The sequence below is a fragment of the Podarcis muralis genome, chromosome Z, assembly GCF_964188315.1.
Source record: "Podarcis muralis chromosome Z, rPodMur119.hap1.1, whole genome shotgun sequence".
Taxonomy (NCBI): Eukaryota; Metazoa; Chordata; class Lepidosauria; order Squamata; family Lacertidae; genus Podarcis; species Podarcis muralis.
In genome coordinates, this window is record NC_135673.1 from 46,664,997 (window position 1) to 46,682,291 (window position 17,295).

At 52.1% G+C, this 17,295-nt stretch overlaps 1 protein-coding gene across 12 annotated transcripts in view; it reads right to left on the reverse strand.

The window, feature by feature from the left end:
* Positions 1-16,975, reverse strand: part of NLGN3 (neuroligin 3) — a 64,953-nt gene extending 47,978 nt beyond the window's left edge. For 3 of the 12 annotated variants that reach the window (XM_028715648.2, XM_028715643.2, XM_028715638.2), the window contains exon 1: positions 16,678-16,966. The gene's annotated coding sequence lies outside the window, so the exon portion shown is untranslated. The other 9 variants (XM_028715649.2, XM_028715644.2, XM_028715645.2 and 6 more) reach the window with 6 other exon arrangements.
* Positions 16,976-17,295: the final 320 nt, after the last annotated feature.

Consider the following 17,295-nt stretch of genomic DNA (forward strand, 5'->3'; position numbering starts at 1 on the left):
AAATATACTTTCTTGAAGAAACCAGAGGCCTTTCTCCTGGGCATAGTCGGCCAATTGGTGCCAAAGAAGGACAGAACCTTTTTTATGTATGCTACAGCAGCAGCAAGAATACTTATTGCAAAGCATTGGAAGACGCAAGATCTACCCACTCTGGAAGAATGGCAGATGCAAGTAATAGACTATATGGAACTGGCAGAAATGACCGGCAGAATCCGAGATCAAGGAGAGGAGCAGGTGGAAGAGGACTGGAATAAGTTTACAGTTTATCTACAAAAATATTATAAAATTTATGAATACTAAGGGCTCTGAAAATGAAATGAAGGGGTTTAAGCGATTAAGAGAAATAGATTATAAAGAGAAGGACAAAGGTTTAAAATGAATAGTTAATGATCTTGCTGAACTAATTTCTAAATCAGAATACAAGAAGAGAAGGCGGGTGGAAGTAAAGAGAATAAGGTTTTGAAAGTTATCAAAATGAAAGAGTGTTCTTTTTTATACTAAACTCTTTTTTGTATTTTTCTTTTTTTTCTTTTTGGGTGTTTTTCTGTTGGGATTTTTGATGTTTGCCTCCTTTTTGTGGTTTTCTTTGTTTGGTTGTTAATTCTTTGGAAATTTCTAATAAATATTATCTTAAAAAAACAAACAAAACAAAACCACACACCCCAAATCCCACAGCCCTCTGGGAACAGTTAGCTTACTGATGGCCAAGTAATAGTGCCTGTGTCCAATGGGGTGGGGGCTGTTTATACAACCAAGAGTCAGACACTTTGATCTTCAAGGGTTATCCTAAGATGGTAGTATCTGACAGCTCCAGAATTTTTTGTCCCCATTTATCGCTTGTTTTTACATATTTATATTCTGCTTTTAAGGAGGGGGGGTTAGTTTCACAACAAGGCAGCTTGCAAAACAGCTAAAAATGATCACAACGAAAAAAGCAACAACAAAACAAGTCAGCCTGCCACAATAAAAATCCTAAAAGGCTTTCCTGACTAAAGCCTCTTGGGTTACCCCCAGCCCTCCTGATCTGTTGCAGAGCTGTGAGCCTCCCCATTGAAGAAACCAGTCCTCCTTCTGCTTCCGCTTGTCTCAAGAAGAATTGCTCTCAAAAGGAATCTGGATAATATGGAAGAGTGAGGCTCTGCCCCCCAGAAAATGCCAGCAACCTTTCTGGCATCCTGAATTCTGGTGCCAGTTCTGGCGTTGATGCCAGGCTGAAATGATCCAGAGGCTTCTTACAGACTGCTTATCCAGGAGGCCGACACGGGAACCCCTTTCTGCCAGAATCCCTTCCTGGATCCCTTCAGCCTTGGATCCTTTACCAGACTAAGCCCTTGCCTCTATCCCCACTTCCCCATGGATTAAAAACAAGCAAACACAAAACCCCATCCTGGCTTCGGCAGAGCAGCATCCCCTCTGGTCTTCCACAGTTCTCTGTAGCAGGATGGCAGAGAATCCTACCTTTGTCTCCAAAAGCCTTGGCGCCTGCTACATATGGAGCAGCTGCTCATGGGCCACAGTGCCAGCCCTGCCAGGAAGAACCCTGGGCTGAGCAGCAGCAGCAGCAGCTACCCCTTCTCTCTTGGGCTGCTGGCATCCCCAGCGACCAGGAATTTCCGACCCTCAGAAATTGCTATTTATTTAATCTGCTAGTCACCTAACAGCTCAGTCGGTAGAGCATGAGGCTCTTAATCTCAGGGTTGTGGGTTCGAGCCCCACCTTGCACATAGGATTCCTGCACTGTAGGGGGTTGGACTAGATGACCCCTTGTGGTCCCTTCCAACTCTACAATTCTAAGATTCTATGAAAAACACGGGGGGGGGGGGTGCGCGCATCTACTTTGGTGTGTGTTCTACTTTGAGTAGGACTTTGCTGGGTACAACCCATGCATTATTATTTTTTGTAAGAAGGACAAGTGTCAAAATTTAAGCAATCGAATCAATGCATAAAACACTAAGTTCTGCTGGGTCAGCAAATTAGGGTGAGGAATGGGACATAGTAGCAACTAGAGTGGCGGCAACATCAAGGTTTTCTCATTGAGCAGAGTTTTTAGCAAACAGGAGTGGGTTTTTTTAAGCTATTAACTTGCAGTCCAAAGTGTTACAGTCTGTTCTACTCAATGTGGGAAATTCTCTCTCTCTTTCTCTCTCTCTCTCTCTCTCTCACAGTCAAAGCGCAAGGAAGGAAACAGTTTTATATTTTCCCAGAACTGACCACTCTCTTTGGGCCAAGATGACCCTCTGCTTTCCAACATTCAAAACCCCTGACTGCCTATCTAAATATTTACCTAGGAATACTCAAGTGAAGCAGAAGGTCCTTCTCCCGACAGAATGAGGAAGCTGACAGCTCCCTGGAACTCAGATTTTCAACCAAGAGTCCAGCCCTCAAGATACTACAGATTACTTAGATAAGTAAGAAAGACAGGGAAGAACCTCAGCAACCCTCTCTGTAAGATTTTCAGGAATTACCCCAAAGGTTAAGGCCAGGGGTGGGGAAACTCTGGCTCCCTAGATGCTGGACTACAACTCCCATGTGCCATCATCGCTGATCACTGGCCATGCTGGCTGCAAGGACCTATGGGATTTGGAGTCCAAAAGCATCTGGAGAAGCCCAATAGCTTCCCCATCCCAAGTCTCAACCTTTGGGGTCATCCCTGAAAATCTTACAGGGAGGGTCTCTCCCTACCTGTTGGGTGTTTTATTACAATCAAAAAGATATAAATCTCATGAAATAAGTAAATGCTGCTTGAGTTAGACCTTCAGTGTAAAGCAAGGCCCATCTTAGCAAGTCAAACCATGAGGGAATCTTACTTGAATGGCCCACGACTATCAACCGCCGCCTAAGGACATGTTGAACACTGGCTCTGCTCCAAGGCACAAGCAAACCTGGCCTCGAACCCTTCTCACAAACAGAGGTGAAGTGGCCCAGGGTCTTGGGGAGATGTGGATCTGTTCCTATTTCTGCGCCATCTCCGGGCCCCTACAGCTGTCCAATCAGCATGAAAGTGGAGCCTTTATAGCTGCTGCAAAGAAGCCTTCACACCCAGGGTGAGAGGAGGCGAGTCAGACACTGAGGATTGGCTCCCGGGGTCATTCCAGGGGAGGCATGTGGCAAGAGCCCTGAGGAGGAATCATTCTGTGCGCTCCAAAGCTGAGGAACACTTCAGTTTCAAGAGTGTGGTGTGCAAGTGCTGTTGCTCATGATGGAACTTCAAGGAAAACACAAGTTAAGGCACTCTGAAAGAAGACACTTGAGCACTTCAAACCATTTGCCCATTGCTGTGCACTAGCTCTAGCAAAAAGGTAGTGCGGGAAAATCTGCCCTGATCACTGCAATGCACCCCTAATTATTATCATTGTATAATTATAAGATTATTGCATAATCTTGGGTTGCTGTATAATCTTAGATTATAGGGGGCATGGCTGTGGCTACCATGAATTCACTTCTGAATTTGCCACAAGCAGCCTGTACCCCTTTAGACCCACGTGATGGATTGCTCCTCCATACAGAACAAGAAAAGCACACCCACTGCAGAATTAGGTGTCAGGAAGGGACCCATATATAGCCTTTCCCCCAACATGCTACTTCTGTTATCTGCATGGGCTTTCTTTGTTTAAGGAAGACATTAAGGTTATGGTGTGAGGCTCTGCTTGCAGTCTGAAGTGGCAAAGGCCAGAGACATGTTCTGCAAATTTGAGAACAGTGATAAGAAAGTTCACCCTCCTTCCTCACACAGCAATGGGCAGGAGGGGTCCCTTCAGTGCCACCCGGTCCTGTCTCAGCAGAAAACAGAAGACAGAAGAGAATAGAAGCATGGGAGACCTACCTGGATATTCTCTGTCGCCTATTCAGCCCCTGGTCAAGTTAGGAAAGCAAAGCTACTGCCTTATTCCATTAGGAATACTTTGCAATGCAAGGTGAAGACTAACAAAATAAGAGGAGCTATACATTGCACACAGTAGACCTGAGGTCTAATCCCCAGTGGCATTTCCAGGTAGGAACAGAAAAGACTCGAAGCCCTGGGAAGCCACTGCCAACCAATGTAGACAATATTGGGTGAGGTGGAGCCATGGTCTGACTTAGTGTAAGGCAGCTTCCAATGTCAAAGACATTTGCCTAGAGGAACGATCATAGCTCCGTGACAGAACATCTGCTTTGCATGCAGAATGTTCCAGGTTCAATCCCCAATGGCATCTGCAGGTTGGCCTGGGAGACTCTGAAACCCTGGAGAGCAACTGCCAGTCAGTGCAAACAGTGCCAAGCTTGATGGAACAATGGGTCTGGTTCACTATCAGGTAGCTTCCTTTGCTCCCGAGAGATCCCCAAATATCTCACCAACAAATAAAGAACAATAAAAGCTAAACGGCCTAGGTGTGATTAGGAGAGGAGCCACGGAAAGTAAGAACGGCAACTTTCGAGCCCTGGTGGACAGAGAGGACAACTCCACCTTCTCAGATGCGGGAGACTAATGTGGTCAGATGTGGGGATGGTGAAAGGAAACCAAGAGCTTCATCCTCGTGTTCAGATTAGTCACTGCAGCCATTGGGGAAGTGGCAGGGAACCCCCAGCCTCAGCAGGACACTCGTGGTGCAAAGAGGCATGAAGGGCTCCTGACCGTCTTAGCGGAAGGAAAGACCCACAGCAGCAGCAAGCTTCCCCTTCACCTCCTCCCAAAGGCTTCCCAGAGGTTCCTGCGGCAGCTGCTGCTCCTCCAGCATGACGTAAGGCTCCCCGGGGGAGGCAGGCAGCGAGGCTGCATTTAGCATGCAGCCAGCCACCTGCCCAGACTTGGTGTAAAAGCCCAGGGAAGGAGGCCTGCTCTTCACTAGCCACAGGTTGCCTACAAATTGAATTTCACACTTGTGCACCCTTGAACAAAGCCCAGGTTGGCTGGAGGGAGGGTGGTGGAGGTGGCCGAATCAGGCTTTCCTGAGCGGTGCTGGCCTGCATACTCACTGGAGGCCCAGCCTTTCTGCCACCTGCGGTGCCCCTTCCTCTGAACCACAAGCACACCTTGGCTGACCTGCTACTGGGGAGAGAAAGAACTGGCTGAGTCGCAGGTCTGTTTTAGGGGAGGCTGCAGAAAAACCCACCTCACATGCAGAAGGTCCCCGATGACATCTCCACTTAGGGTCAGGAATGTCCCCCTGGCTGAAAGCCCCAAGAGCTGCTGTCATTCAGCAGAGATCACTCACTAGTCTACAACTGGAGGGTAGTAGGCACGGCTTGGTCTGAGGTGGGTCGCAGCAGCAGCAGCATTTTCACCATGTAAATATATGGTAAAGTATTGAGAAATGCCCCCCCCCATGCATGTTTGTGTTAAAAGTGGGTCCTGGGTTCAAGAAGGTTGAAGGCTACTTGCATAGGCAATGCAGAGCTAGATGGACCAATGGGTATATTCCCATGCTCCCAATTGAATCAGCTCTTCATTCAGAACCATGACTAGAATCTTACTTTCTTTTTAGGTGACAGGCCATAGCTCAGTGCTGAGCACCTGCTCCACACCCAGAAGGTCCCAGGCTCAGCTCAATCTGTGATGGCATCTCCCGACAGAGCTGGAAAAGCCCCCTGCCCAAAACTCTTTCCCTCTCCCTCACATGGCGGTGCCTCCTCCCTCCCTCCTCCTGGCTTTTCCCCGCCCTGCCTAGAGGAGGAAGGGGGCTGGGCTTTGTTGGTGCCAGCAGCAGCAGCAGTGCTCCAGCAGCCGCCATTTTAAGCAGCCCCTCTCCAGAGCCCTTTCGCTCACCGCTCACCGTCCTGCCGCCACTGCCAGCCCCTGCCGCTCACAAGACACAGGAAAGCAGCCACTGGGGCTTGTGGTGTTCTTGCATCATTTTTCCCCTTCAAAATATAATCCGGCCCCCCACAAGGTCTGAGAGACAGTGGACCGGCCCTCTGCTGAAAAAGTTTGCTGACCCCTGGATAAAAGGGCCTTGGGCCAGGACACCTGCTTTGCATGCTCAAGGTCCTAAGCTCGATCTCCAGCATCTCCAGGTAGGGCTAGGAAAGACTTGAGAGCTGCTGCCAGCCAGTGTAAACAGTACAGAGATAGATAGACCAATGGCCAGAAGCAGTATAAGGCAGCTTCCCATTCTCTTCCTCCCATGTTTGAACAAACTATAGTTTGTTGAGCTGTTAGGCAAGGTTAAAACCATTCTCTGCCTCCAGAAACCACTGCTGAGGGAAGGTGCTCAGTGGCAGAGCATCTGCTTGGCGTGTTTCAGGTCTGAGGTCCAATCCCTGGCATCTCCGGGTAGAGTTGGGAATGTCCCCTGCCCAAAACCCTGGAGAGCCGCTGCCAGTCAGTGTAGGCAGTGTTGAGCCAAAGGTCTGACTCAGTAGAAGTCAGGCTCCTAAATTGCAGAGTCTTTCTATGCAGAGTCTGAGACCAGACATGCCTTATTCCAAGCCCACATCGCACTTTAATGGGAAGCAGTTCACGCTTTCGGCTGAGACTCATTAAGAGAAGCAGGGAGATGTGTCTGGACCAGCCTTGAGCCATCAGCCAGCGGATGATAAGCATCAGCTTAGCACACCAACATGTGGATAGCACTCAGTGTCCTGATATGCCAAAGGAAGTCGGGAAACTGGCACAGAATCTGTATTCTTGGGGAAACTCGGCTTAAATCTCTCCCTCCAGCAAAAAAAAAAAAAAAAGGGGGGGGGAGGTTTCTGGCTTTACATCTGCGAAGCTGCAGATAATGCTGCCCAGTGGCCAATCTGCCTGGTGGCTTCCATCGCTCACTAGCCTCTTTCCTTCCAGCCTCTGTGCCACTCTTGGCCATGAAATCCCAACTCCTGCCAAGGCTCAAATCCTGGTGTCAGAGTCAAGCATGAGAGAAGGGAGAGCTAATGCAAAATGCATGAGTCAACGGATTAGTACGCGAACACGGTATTTCTTTTCACAAGGTGCCAAGCGAATCATCCCCGTGCAGAACACAAGCTGGTCACTGAGTACATCTAAGTCCCTTTCCGCCTCTCTTTCCCCAGCAAGCAGCCAGCCCACCTGGGGCAGCCACCTGTACAGATAAGGTGTGGGGACCCTATGACCCACGAGGTGTTGTTGAACTGCAACACCCATCACCCATCCCTGGCCACAGGCCAGGCTTGCTGGGGCTGATGGGAGTTGTAGTTCAGCAAAAGGCTTTCCACACCTGGAGGCAGAGGCTGGTTTAGGTGGCAGCAGACATACTCTGAATTTCAGTAGCACTTTTCTGTATGTTTCACACACAATGAATCCTAGAGTTGGAAGGGACCACAAGGATCATCAAGTCCATCCCCCGCAATGCAGGAATCCTTTTGCCCAATGTGGGGCTCAAACCTACGACCCTGAGATTATGTTCTACTGACTGAGCTATCCAACATCGGCTGCTCTCAGTAATCTTTACAACAACCACATAGGGTAGGCAAGCTGCAGCATCCCTACATTGTGGACTGGAGGGCAGAGCTAAGAGGAGAGTACTTTGCCTCCCCAAATCTAGGACCCTCCAGATGTTTTGGACAATATTGCTGGTACTGATCAAGAGTGCTTATTCCAAATCACATCTGGAGGACAGCAAGGTGGGGATAAACTTTTTTTGTTGTTGCTAAAGTTAGGACCTAAAAATTGTCAGCTCATTTGTACACCTCCACAAATTCCTAATAGGATGTATCCTAATTGTAAACTGTTTAGAGAAGAAATCTTGTGTAAAAAGTGGGGTATAAAATAAAGAGGAACAACTGTTTTTTTTGAACTGTGAATAGACTGTCCATCTGAGCAAGAACCCTGTAACATCAAACATGTGGTGCCTGAGTTTAGCTCACTTTCCTCTTCTCTCCTCATCCCGTTTTTCCTTTTGTGTCAAGTCTTTTTTGGCGTTCTCCATGTCATTTTACTGCTTTGCAAGCCACTGTGTGAGATTTTCCAGCTGAATGCTCTGAATGAAGGAATGAACGAGGGACGGAATGCTCTCAGTCACTGCAGTTACATCAATTCTCCTGTGGTGGCTGCTAGTCTGGGCTTATTACCCAGACTCTGTAATCTGAGTGCATGAGTGAAACCACTGGCCCAGCTGGCTTGCTACTGGACACTCCGGCCAGCAGAAACCACACACCCCTGCCCCGCCCAGCAAAGTCTCAAGCAAAAAAGAGGCACTTCCAGGTCTGCTTTAACTGGAGAGGCATGTCCTCCACCACTGAGCGATAGACCATCCCTGAGAAAACACCTTTACAATACCACATCACCACAATAATACCCACTTTTTGGACCATTTGCAGTGGTGCACAACCATCTCTGCATGTGGCAACTGTGACCATGAGGAGCACCTTAAAGCAACCTCTACATCACACCTGCAAAGCCCTTGCTTCTCTGAGGCAGAGAAATAAGCTATGATCTTTCGCTGAAGACTCTTTGGGTGCATCCTGGGCAGGGCCCTGAGCAGCCACCAGGATAGGTCAATATATGACAAGAGCTTGCGGCTCATAAGGGGGAGGGGCTCAGTGGCAGAGCACCTACTTTGCATGCAGAAGGTCCCTGGTTCGATCCGCAATGGCATCTCCAGGTAGAGCCGGGAGACAACCCTGCTTGGAACGCTGGAGAGCGGCTGGCAGTCAGTGTAGACAATACAGAGCTAGGCAGACCAATTGTCTGATTCAATACAAGGCAGGTTCCTGTCTCTCCAAGCCCTACCTGCAGATGCCAGGAATAGAGCCCGGGACCTTCTGGAAATGCTTCCTCCTCCCCTTCCTGTCCACCTGAAACCCTGCCTGTCAGCATAGACCATCCTGGACCAAGAGTCTCACTCACCATAAGATGACATCCACAGAGAGTGCTGCTTGTTTATCCGACCAAGGTGGGCCTTTCCTTCTCTGACCAACGAAGCCACAGGCTGCATATTCCAAGACATTTTGGTGGCAGCTTGGTTGGCCTAAGGCGTTGCCCTACCCTGAACTTTGGAATCTTCCTTATGGACCAAGGTTGTCCTCCTGCGGTTGATTTGTTTACCATCTAGAAGAACTCAGAAGTTGGCACACTATTTTGTGATGCTGCGGTTGTCCTAAAAAGGGGGGGTATTGCTCTGATAGCAAGAGAGTGGTGCAGAGAATAAACTTTTCTGTTGGAATCGGTCTGGCACCATGCGCATCCTCCTGCTGCAGCTCCCGTCCACCCAGATAACCTGGCCCCAAATGCAGACTCCTTCCTACAGCTCTACTAAGGTTCCAAACCTGCTACTGCAGCTGGGAGGAGAAACTTCAAATGATACAACAAACACACTCAGGAGAAGAAGGCTCTTTGAAGTCATGTGGGGTATCACCTGCTGTGGACAGCAGAGAACAATGTATGGGAGGGAATCTCTGGCCCAGGGGCCAAAAGGCTCTCTATCAGGTCCTTGGGGCCTTCTCACAGACCCCATTCCTCCCTGGGCCTGTTCTGTATGATTCTTGAGAGCTTTCCCCTGGCCAGAGATGTGCCCTTGAAGTCTGTTCAAGGCCTGGATTGCCTGGGGGGAAGACAGGTGTGTGCAGTGCTAGGAACCAGCCAGGTGCCGGGCACATTTTGCGACTGACATGGGTCCAGTTGTGACCATGTGGAGCTCTCTGGATGCCAGGCTGGCGACTGGGGAAAGCAAAATGTCACTTGGAGAAGGATCTGAAATATTTTCCTTGAAGCTTGAATTTATTTTATTCCGAATTAATTTAATGCTTTAATGTGTTGCAAACCACTTTGAGATCTGCTCTTTAAAATATAAAGCACTATAGAAAAGAAATTTATCATAATAATGAACTCCATGGGGGGGGGAGGTGCCTAGACATTCCACCATTGTGTGGCCGAGGTTTAAGGTGCCGTTTAGCGATTGAATTATAAACCAGAGTTTCTGAGATTGGGGGGGGGGGGTGTGTGTAGAAACCTGCCTACTGCACACAATGCTCCACCTGCTTTTGCCTCTGGCCCTGCCCACTGCTGGCATGTGGCCCCTAGAAGGTTAAGGCGAAGGGAACGCGGCCCTCAGGCCAATAGGGAGAATGGTAGGGAAGAGGACTTCAACTCTCCGACTGCCCCTGAACATATATAGACTGAGTCAGACTGAGGAAAGACTAATAGGAGGAGTGCAGAGGACGCCTTCATCTTCCCCACCTGAAACAAAACATGTCTGTCCGCAGCAGGCGCTGTGACTCTCCAACAGTTTGACTTCACCCACAAAGACACACTCCTCCATCATCTCCAGAGCTAAACAACTTAAGCCTTAGACTGACCACAGCCATGACCAAATCCCCAGATGGACCCAAGTTACCTTGGGTCAGCTAGTCTCACTCAGCCTAACCTTCCTTATTGCATCGTTGTGAGGAGAAAAGGGGGCTGGGTGAATCATATAGGCTCCCTTGAGCTTTTATAGACATGTTATCAATAATGCGGGTGGCACTGTGGTCTAAACTCAGAGCCTAGGACTTGCCGATCCGAAGGACGGTGGTTCGAATCCCTGTGATTGGGTGAGCTCCTGTTGCTGGGTCCCAGCTCCTGCCAACCTAGCAGTGCGAAAGCACATCAAAGTGCAAGTAGATAAATCGGTACCGCTCTGGCGGGAAGGTAAACGGTGTTTCCGTGCACTGCTTTGGTTTGCCAGAAGTGGCTTAGCCATGTTGGCCACATGACCCGGAAGCTGTACGCCGGCTCCCTCGGCCAATAAAGCGAGATGAGCGCTGCAACCCCAGAGTCATCCTCAACTGGACCTAATGGTCAGGGGTCCCTTTACCTTTAATAAATAAGAGCAAAGAATTTGGGACCACAGGACCCATGGTAAATGGGGGCAGCACCTCCTAAAACCATACCTGGCAGGGAATGTCAATAAAGAGGCACACAAACACATACAAATAAATATTGGGTTTGTTTTGTTTTAACCCCAGAATCTGCTGTGAGGTCCTTTTCATGGCAGTATTTCTACTGCTGCCAATTTATCCTTTTTTGGAGGAAGTGGGAGAAGACAGAACATTCCAGTTAAGCAAGTAAGACTACAAAAGCCACTGGCCAATAAAAAATACTAACCAACCCGCCCCACTATGTGGCTTTCCAACAGCGTCAGTGAGAAAGGGAGAGGGAGAGGACGAACTCTTTCCACATTTCCAAAAGGTTCTCTGCCAGGACACTAGAGAGGATCCTTCATTGCCTGCGGCTCAGAGGCAGAGCACCTGCTCTGCATGCAGAATGTCGCATCTCCAGGTAGGGCTGAGAATGTCTTCCGCTTGAAACCCCATGGAGTCGCTGCCAGTCAATGTTGACAATCCTGGGGTAGATGGACCGATGGTCTGACTCAGGATAAGGCAGCTTCCTATATACAGTGGTACCTCGGGTTAAGTACTTAATTTGTCCTGGAGGTCCGTTCTTAACCTGAAACTGTTCTTAACCTGAAGCATCACTTTAGCTAATGGGGCCTCCTGCTGCTGCCATGCCGCCGGAGCACGATTTCTGTTCTCATCCTGAAGCAAAGTTCTTAAACTGAAGCACTATTTCTGGGTTTGCGGAGTCTGTAACCTGAAGTGTATGTAACCCCAGGTACCACTGAATAGCTCAGTCAATAGAGCACAGAATCTTGGAATTGTAGAGGGGGAAGGGACCCTGAGGCCATGGTGGAGGAAGCCACTTGGGTGCCTGGGGTGGTGCGCCCAGGGGTGTGGTGAGCAGCCCATAAGGGTGGGGGCAGGGCCGGATTTAGGTTTGACGATGAAGGTAATAGGGCCCTTTATATGTCCAGCTGTCCTTATCGCTTTTTTGTGTTGAATATATGCTATATGGTCATTGATGGACCTAACAGGTATCTAAAGCCATCTGCACATAACAAAATATGTATTTTATCAAAGTTGAATCTTAATTGTTGAATACAATTAAGAAGTATATTAATAGTGAAATTCTTTTTAATATTTTTGGGGCCCCCAGGAGAGTGGGGCCCTAAGTTATAGCTTGTTTAGCTTATATGTAAATCTGGCACTGGGCGGGGTGAGCCACCCATAGGGGTGGGGCGCACTGCAGGGCCTCTGGAGTCTCAGCCGCCCTACAGCTGGAGGGAGGCTGCAGGCAGACCATTTGGGCAGCACAGAGCCTGCATGCGCTCAAGCCACCACATCTCTCCCAGGAAAGATGTGTGGTTCGGGCGCGCTGCAGGCCCCGCGGTGAGTGCTGCCCAGCATTTTGTCACCCCCCTCAGTGGTGACACCTGGGTTGGCCCGCACCCAGCACACACCCCTTCTTCCACCCCTGCCCTGAGGATCGTCTAGTCCCGGGGTCAGCAATTTTTTTTAGCCACGGGCTGGTCCACTGTCCCTCAGACCTTGTGGTGGGCAGGAGAAGCGGCATGGGGGGACTGGAAGAAGAGGCGGGGGGGCAAGTACTCCTCCCCACCCCCAACTGATGCACTAACTTTCCCAGGGGCTGCCACTGCTGCCGCCACCACCACCACCACCGCCACCACCACCATTGTTTCTCGTGGGTAACCAGAGCAAGCTTGTCCGCTCTGCTCTCTGGCCACAGGAGCACCAGGGAGGTGGCGGAGGGACGATGAGCGGCGCGAAAGGGCTGGCTCCGGAGAGGGGCTGCATAAAATGGCGCTCAGCCAGCTCAGCCCAGCCCCCTTCCTCCTCTAGGCAGGGCAGGGAGAAGGCCGGAGGGAGGGAGGGAGGAGGCGCCGCCATGGGGGGAATGGAATGGTGCAGGGTGGGGGGAGGCGCATCCCAAACAAACAGAATCCCCATGCTGATCCACGGACAGTCCGTGGGCCAGATCCTGAAGGCAATTGGCCCTGATCCGGCCCGCGGACCTTAGTTTGCCGACCCCTGGTCTAGTCCAACCTCCTGCAGTGGGAGGAGGGTCAGGGTCGTGTGTTCATGGGTTGTACTAGAGCAGGGCTGTCCAATAGGTGGATCGCAATCTACTGGTCGATCGGGGTGTGTCAACAACTCTGGCTTCCTAAAAATGGGTAGATCACTGCCAGTTTTTTTATACTGTGAGTAGATCACAGACTCTTGGAAGTTGAACACCCTTGGACTAGAGGATGCTTGTACAGTCATACCTCAGGTTACAGACGCTTCAGGTTGCGGTTTTTTTGGGTGGCGGACTGCCGAAACCTGGAAGTACCGGAACGGGTTATTTCCAGGTTTCGGCAGTCGCGCATGCACAGAAGCACCAAATCACAACCCGCGCGTGCGCAGAAGTGCCGCTGCAGGTTGCGAACGTGCATCCCGCACGGATCACGTTCGCAACCCGAGCGTCCACTGTACAGTCATACCTCGGGTTACAGATGCTTCTTGTGTGTTTTCGGGTTGCGCACCACGCCAAACCCATAAGTACCGGAACGGTACTTATGTGCAAAAACACTAAATCATGCTTTACGCATACACAGAAGTGCCTAATTGTGCGTGCCCAGACTGGGTGCTGCGAGTTGCGTGGATCACGTTCACAACCCGAGCGTCCACTGTAGTCCCTTCCAACTCCACAATTCTAGGATTCTATGATTTATAGGCTTATCCCGAGAGCATGGCTTGAGTTCAGGCAGTCTCCAACCCAAGGTTAGCCGGAGCCTGATTCAGGCCCTTTTCCACTGGCCAGTTGCCTTTTGACCCTCACAGTAACCTCTGTGCAAGCCTGGCTACTTACCTCCATGGAAAGATCCTTGGACGAGGGCTATGAAGCCCTAGGCTTAGCACATGCGGTTACTGCTCAAGGATTTGGACTACCAAGCCTTGAACCACATCCAGTTCTCAGCAGATCATCTGTGTTTCTGAACAACACCAGCACAATGCAAACATTGCGACTGGCCTGATCCAGTACAGGAGGCAGCTTATTATAGCAGGAACCATGGGGGAGGGGGTTTATGGCGGAAATCTTCTGGGGTGACTGCAATACCCACTGCCATCAGCAAAGCCTTGTGGCAACAGGGTGTGCACGAGGACAACCGTGTCCCTTTCATCCATACATGTGAACTAGACATAAGCTCCCATTCACTTCCATGGAGCAGGGAGTCAGGCTGCAGCCGGAGAATCTCTTTAATCTCCTTCCCAGAGCCTGCTATGCTGATGGTCAAGAGTAGAGACACACACAATCTTCCTGATTGCAGCCCTTTCCCTTCGCTCCAGTTGCATTAGGAAAATGAAAAGGAATTTTGTTTGGAACAAGGAAAACGAATTGCAAAATGGGAACACCCTCAAAAAAGGGTGTAAATTTTGTACACCCACACACCCACCTCCGGGTTCTATCAAACTCTACAATTCTATGATTCTGTGATCTGCGAGGTACCCTGGACCTCTAACTCAGTTGGTTAGAGCATGGTGCTGATAACACCAAGGTTGCAGGTTCGATCCCCTTATCGGACAACTGCATATTCCGGCATTGCAGGGGGTTGGACTAGATGATCCACAGGGTCCCTTCTAGCTCTACAATTCTATGATTCTGTGCCATTCTCACAGCTTGCAACTAGATACGCCAGTGGGAAGCCTGCATAAAGGACCTAAGAGCTAAGAATCATTCTTTCTGCTTGTGATTCCCAGCAAGCGGAATTAAGTGGTGTGCAGTGGGAGCAGAATAGGACCATTCTGGCCAGTAGTCTTCTGCTCCCCTGTGAATTTTGTCTAAGCCTCTTTTAAGGCCATCCAAACTGGTGGCCATCACTCCCCCCCCCCCCCAGTATCCTGGCAGAGAGGCAGCTGGGAGGCTTCAGCAAGTCCTTGTTCACTGGCGATGCCCACACAGCTGTAAGACAGAGTGGCAGGAGCCCCCTTGTCCAGCCAGCCTTCCTCCATCCTTGCTTCAAGAGAGTCTCAGCAAGAAGCTCTACCCAAGCGGAATGAGCCCTTTTCTGACAAACACGTGGAGGGTCAAATCGAAGTAACTAGTCCCTCGGGAGGAGAGAGACACCGACCTAATTCTACAGCATGCTGGAGCATATCTTAACACACACCACAGTGTGCTGGCAAGCATGAAGCCAAGGGTAACTGCTACAGCTAGTCCTATCTGGTCTTCCCTTCAGTTTCACTCCTGAGAAAGGGTCAACCTGCAGGTCTCCAGCGCTGAAATCCGGAGGAGACTGGAACAGCCAGTCGGAGGGGCTGCAAAGTTTCCTGCCCTCTGCTAGAGGGAGGGAGTTGTGTAACCATGGGAACTAGGCCGGAAGGAGGGCCAATCAGGTGCCCTCCAGGTCTTTTGAACTACAGCTTGCAGCCGCCCCAGCCAGCATGCCCTGGGTGGCACAGGAGGGCACCAGGCTGCAAAAGGATGATGGGCAGAGTCGGGCTGGCATGGCTCAGCTGCAAGGAGGAGATGCCCCTGCTGGAGCCCGTCCCTCTTTCTCTACAGAAGCCCAACACTGCAGGCTTCCCTTCTGCCACTCCTTCTCTCCTCACCCACCAGGTGAGGGGAGGGTGTGCTCGTCTGCACCAACACACGCACAAACGGAGGCAGGGGTACCTAAGGACCTCAACCGGGATGGGACCGGGAAGGCTCCCAAAGGCAGCCAAGAGGGAGCATACGAGAAAGGCACTCTCTGCACATGCTCACGGGCCCCTGGCTCTCTTACGCGCCACTGCAGGGGGAGGCTTCTGCGTGCCAAAGGAGTGCCTGAACCAACCTTGGTACGGATGCACAATCCAATGGCCACACTCCCGTAGGGACATCACCAATGCTACTCTTGCCTCCATAGGGAAAGGCACTACATACTCCCCAGCCTTCCGGAGATTTGGGGGGGGGGGGGAGGGCCGAGCAGGTCGCCGCTCCCTGAGGGCCCTGTCTGCCAGCTTTGGGCCCCGAGTTCCCACCCCCATCCCCATTAGTCTGCCCGCTTGCCCCGAGGCCCTCCGTACCCCAGGATCGAGGCCAAAGGGCCGGAAAGCGGCGTCCCAGCAGGCCTGGGCCGCCGCGGCAGCAGGAGGGGTGACGAGGCCTGCTGTCGGGGCTCCCCAAGGAGAAGGGGGGGGGCGCGCGACGGGGACGCGCAGGGGAGGCTGTGCACCCTCGTGGGCAGGCCCTCCAGCCATAATCATGGCGGATTGGGGCCACGCGCCAAGCTCCCCCTCCCCCGCAAGCACAAACCTCGATGCCGGCCACCCACCCAGACCCCTTCCTCGGCAACAAGGGGCGGGGAGTGAGGGAACGAGCGCCCGGTCACGCGCCCCCAAGGCACAGACACACCGACAACCATCGCCGGTTATAGAAATTTCGGGGTGGGGAGGGTGAGCGGAGAGGTGATGGAGACGCGCGCCTGGACCGACAGTTGGATGGACGGGGTGGCTCCTGTCCGGGGAAAACCGCCCCCACCCGTGTTTCTACCTCTTATGCCTAAAAAAAAAAAAAAAAAAAAAAAAAAAGAATCGGGGGGGGGGGGAGGCTCTCCTCTATGCCATCCTCCTCCGCACCGTCTCCATGGCAACGCCACAGAGACCGGTCACAGCAGCAGCAACCCCCCCCCCGCTCCTCCGCCACCCCCGCACTTGCTCCCATCCTCCACCCAGACCGACGGACATCGCCCCTGAAATGGAGACGGGAATCGGGGAGAGCGCTCGAAGCTGCCGCTGCAGCTAGAGGGAAGGATTGCGAAGGGGGATTCCCGCTGTCTGCAACCCACCCGGCGGCGGGGGGAAGCCTTCGCTCTGCCTGTCGGTCCTCCTGCCGTCCGTCCGTCCGTCGGTCCATCTCCCTCCCTCCCTCCTTGCTCGGCCACTCACCCGACGCGCTCCTGCTGCGCTGGGCTGGGGCGAGGAGAAGGAGGCGGTAGCGCGGGGTACCCCGCGGCGGCAGCCATGCCGGGCTAGTCCAGTCCGAGCCGTGGCGAGCGGTGGTGGCTTGGCGGCGGCGCGGGAGGAGGGGCGGCTAGGCGGGCGCGGGAGGGCTCCTGCAACGGCCGCCGTCAGCGCCGCCGAAGTCCCCGCCCCGCACGCGCGTGCCTGCCTCCCCTCGCCAGGCGCCTCGTCGTCGGCGTCTTGTGGTTCTCGCCTCTTCGCCCAGCCGGCCCCGAGAGCGCGCCCGGGCGGAGCACGCGGGAGCGAGGGGCGCGCGCGTGCACGGCGGAGAGGGGGGCGAGGAGGAGAAGGGGCTGCTGGGCCGGTAACCCCTTCATCGCCGCTGCCCGATGATGCAAGGAGGGACCACCTCCCTCTCCCCCAAAAAGGGACCCCCTTCTTTTTGAGACTCGCCTTTGCGGGGGGAGGGGCTTGTTTCTAGCAGAGAAGGGTCATCTGGGCATCTCCCCCTCCCGAGATACCACCCTCCCCCCAGAGCATCCTATTCCTTTTTGCAGCTCACCTGGAGCGCAATTCCTGGCAGTCTCGCCCACCGCCTGCTTT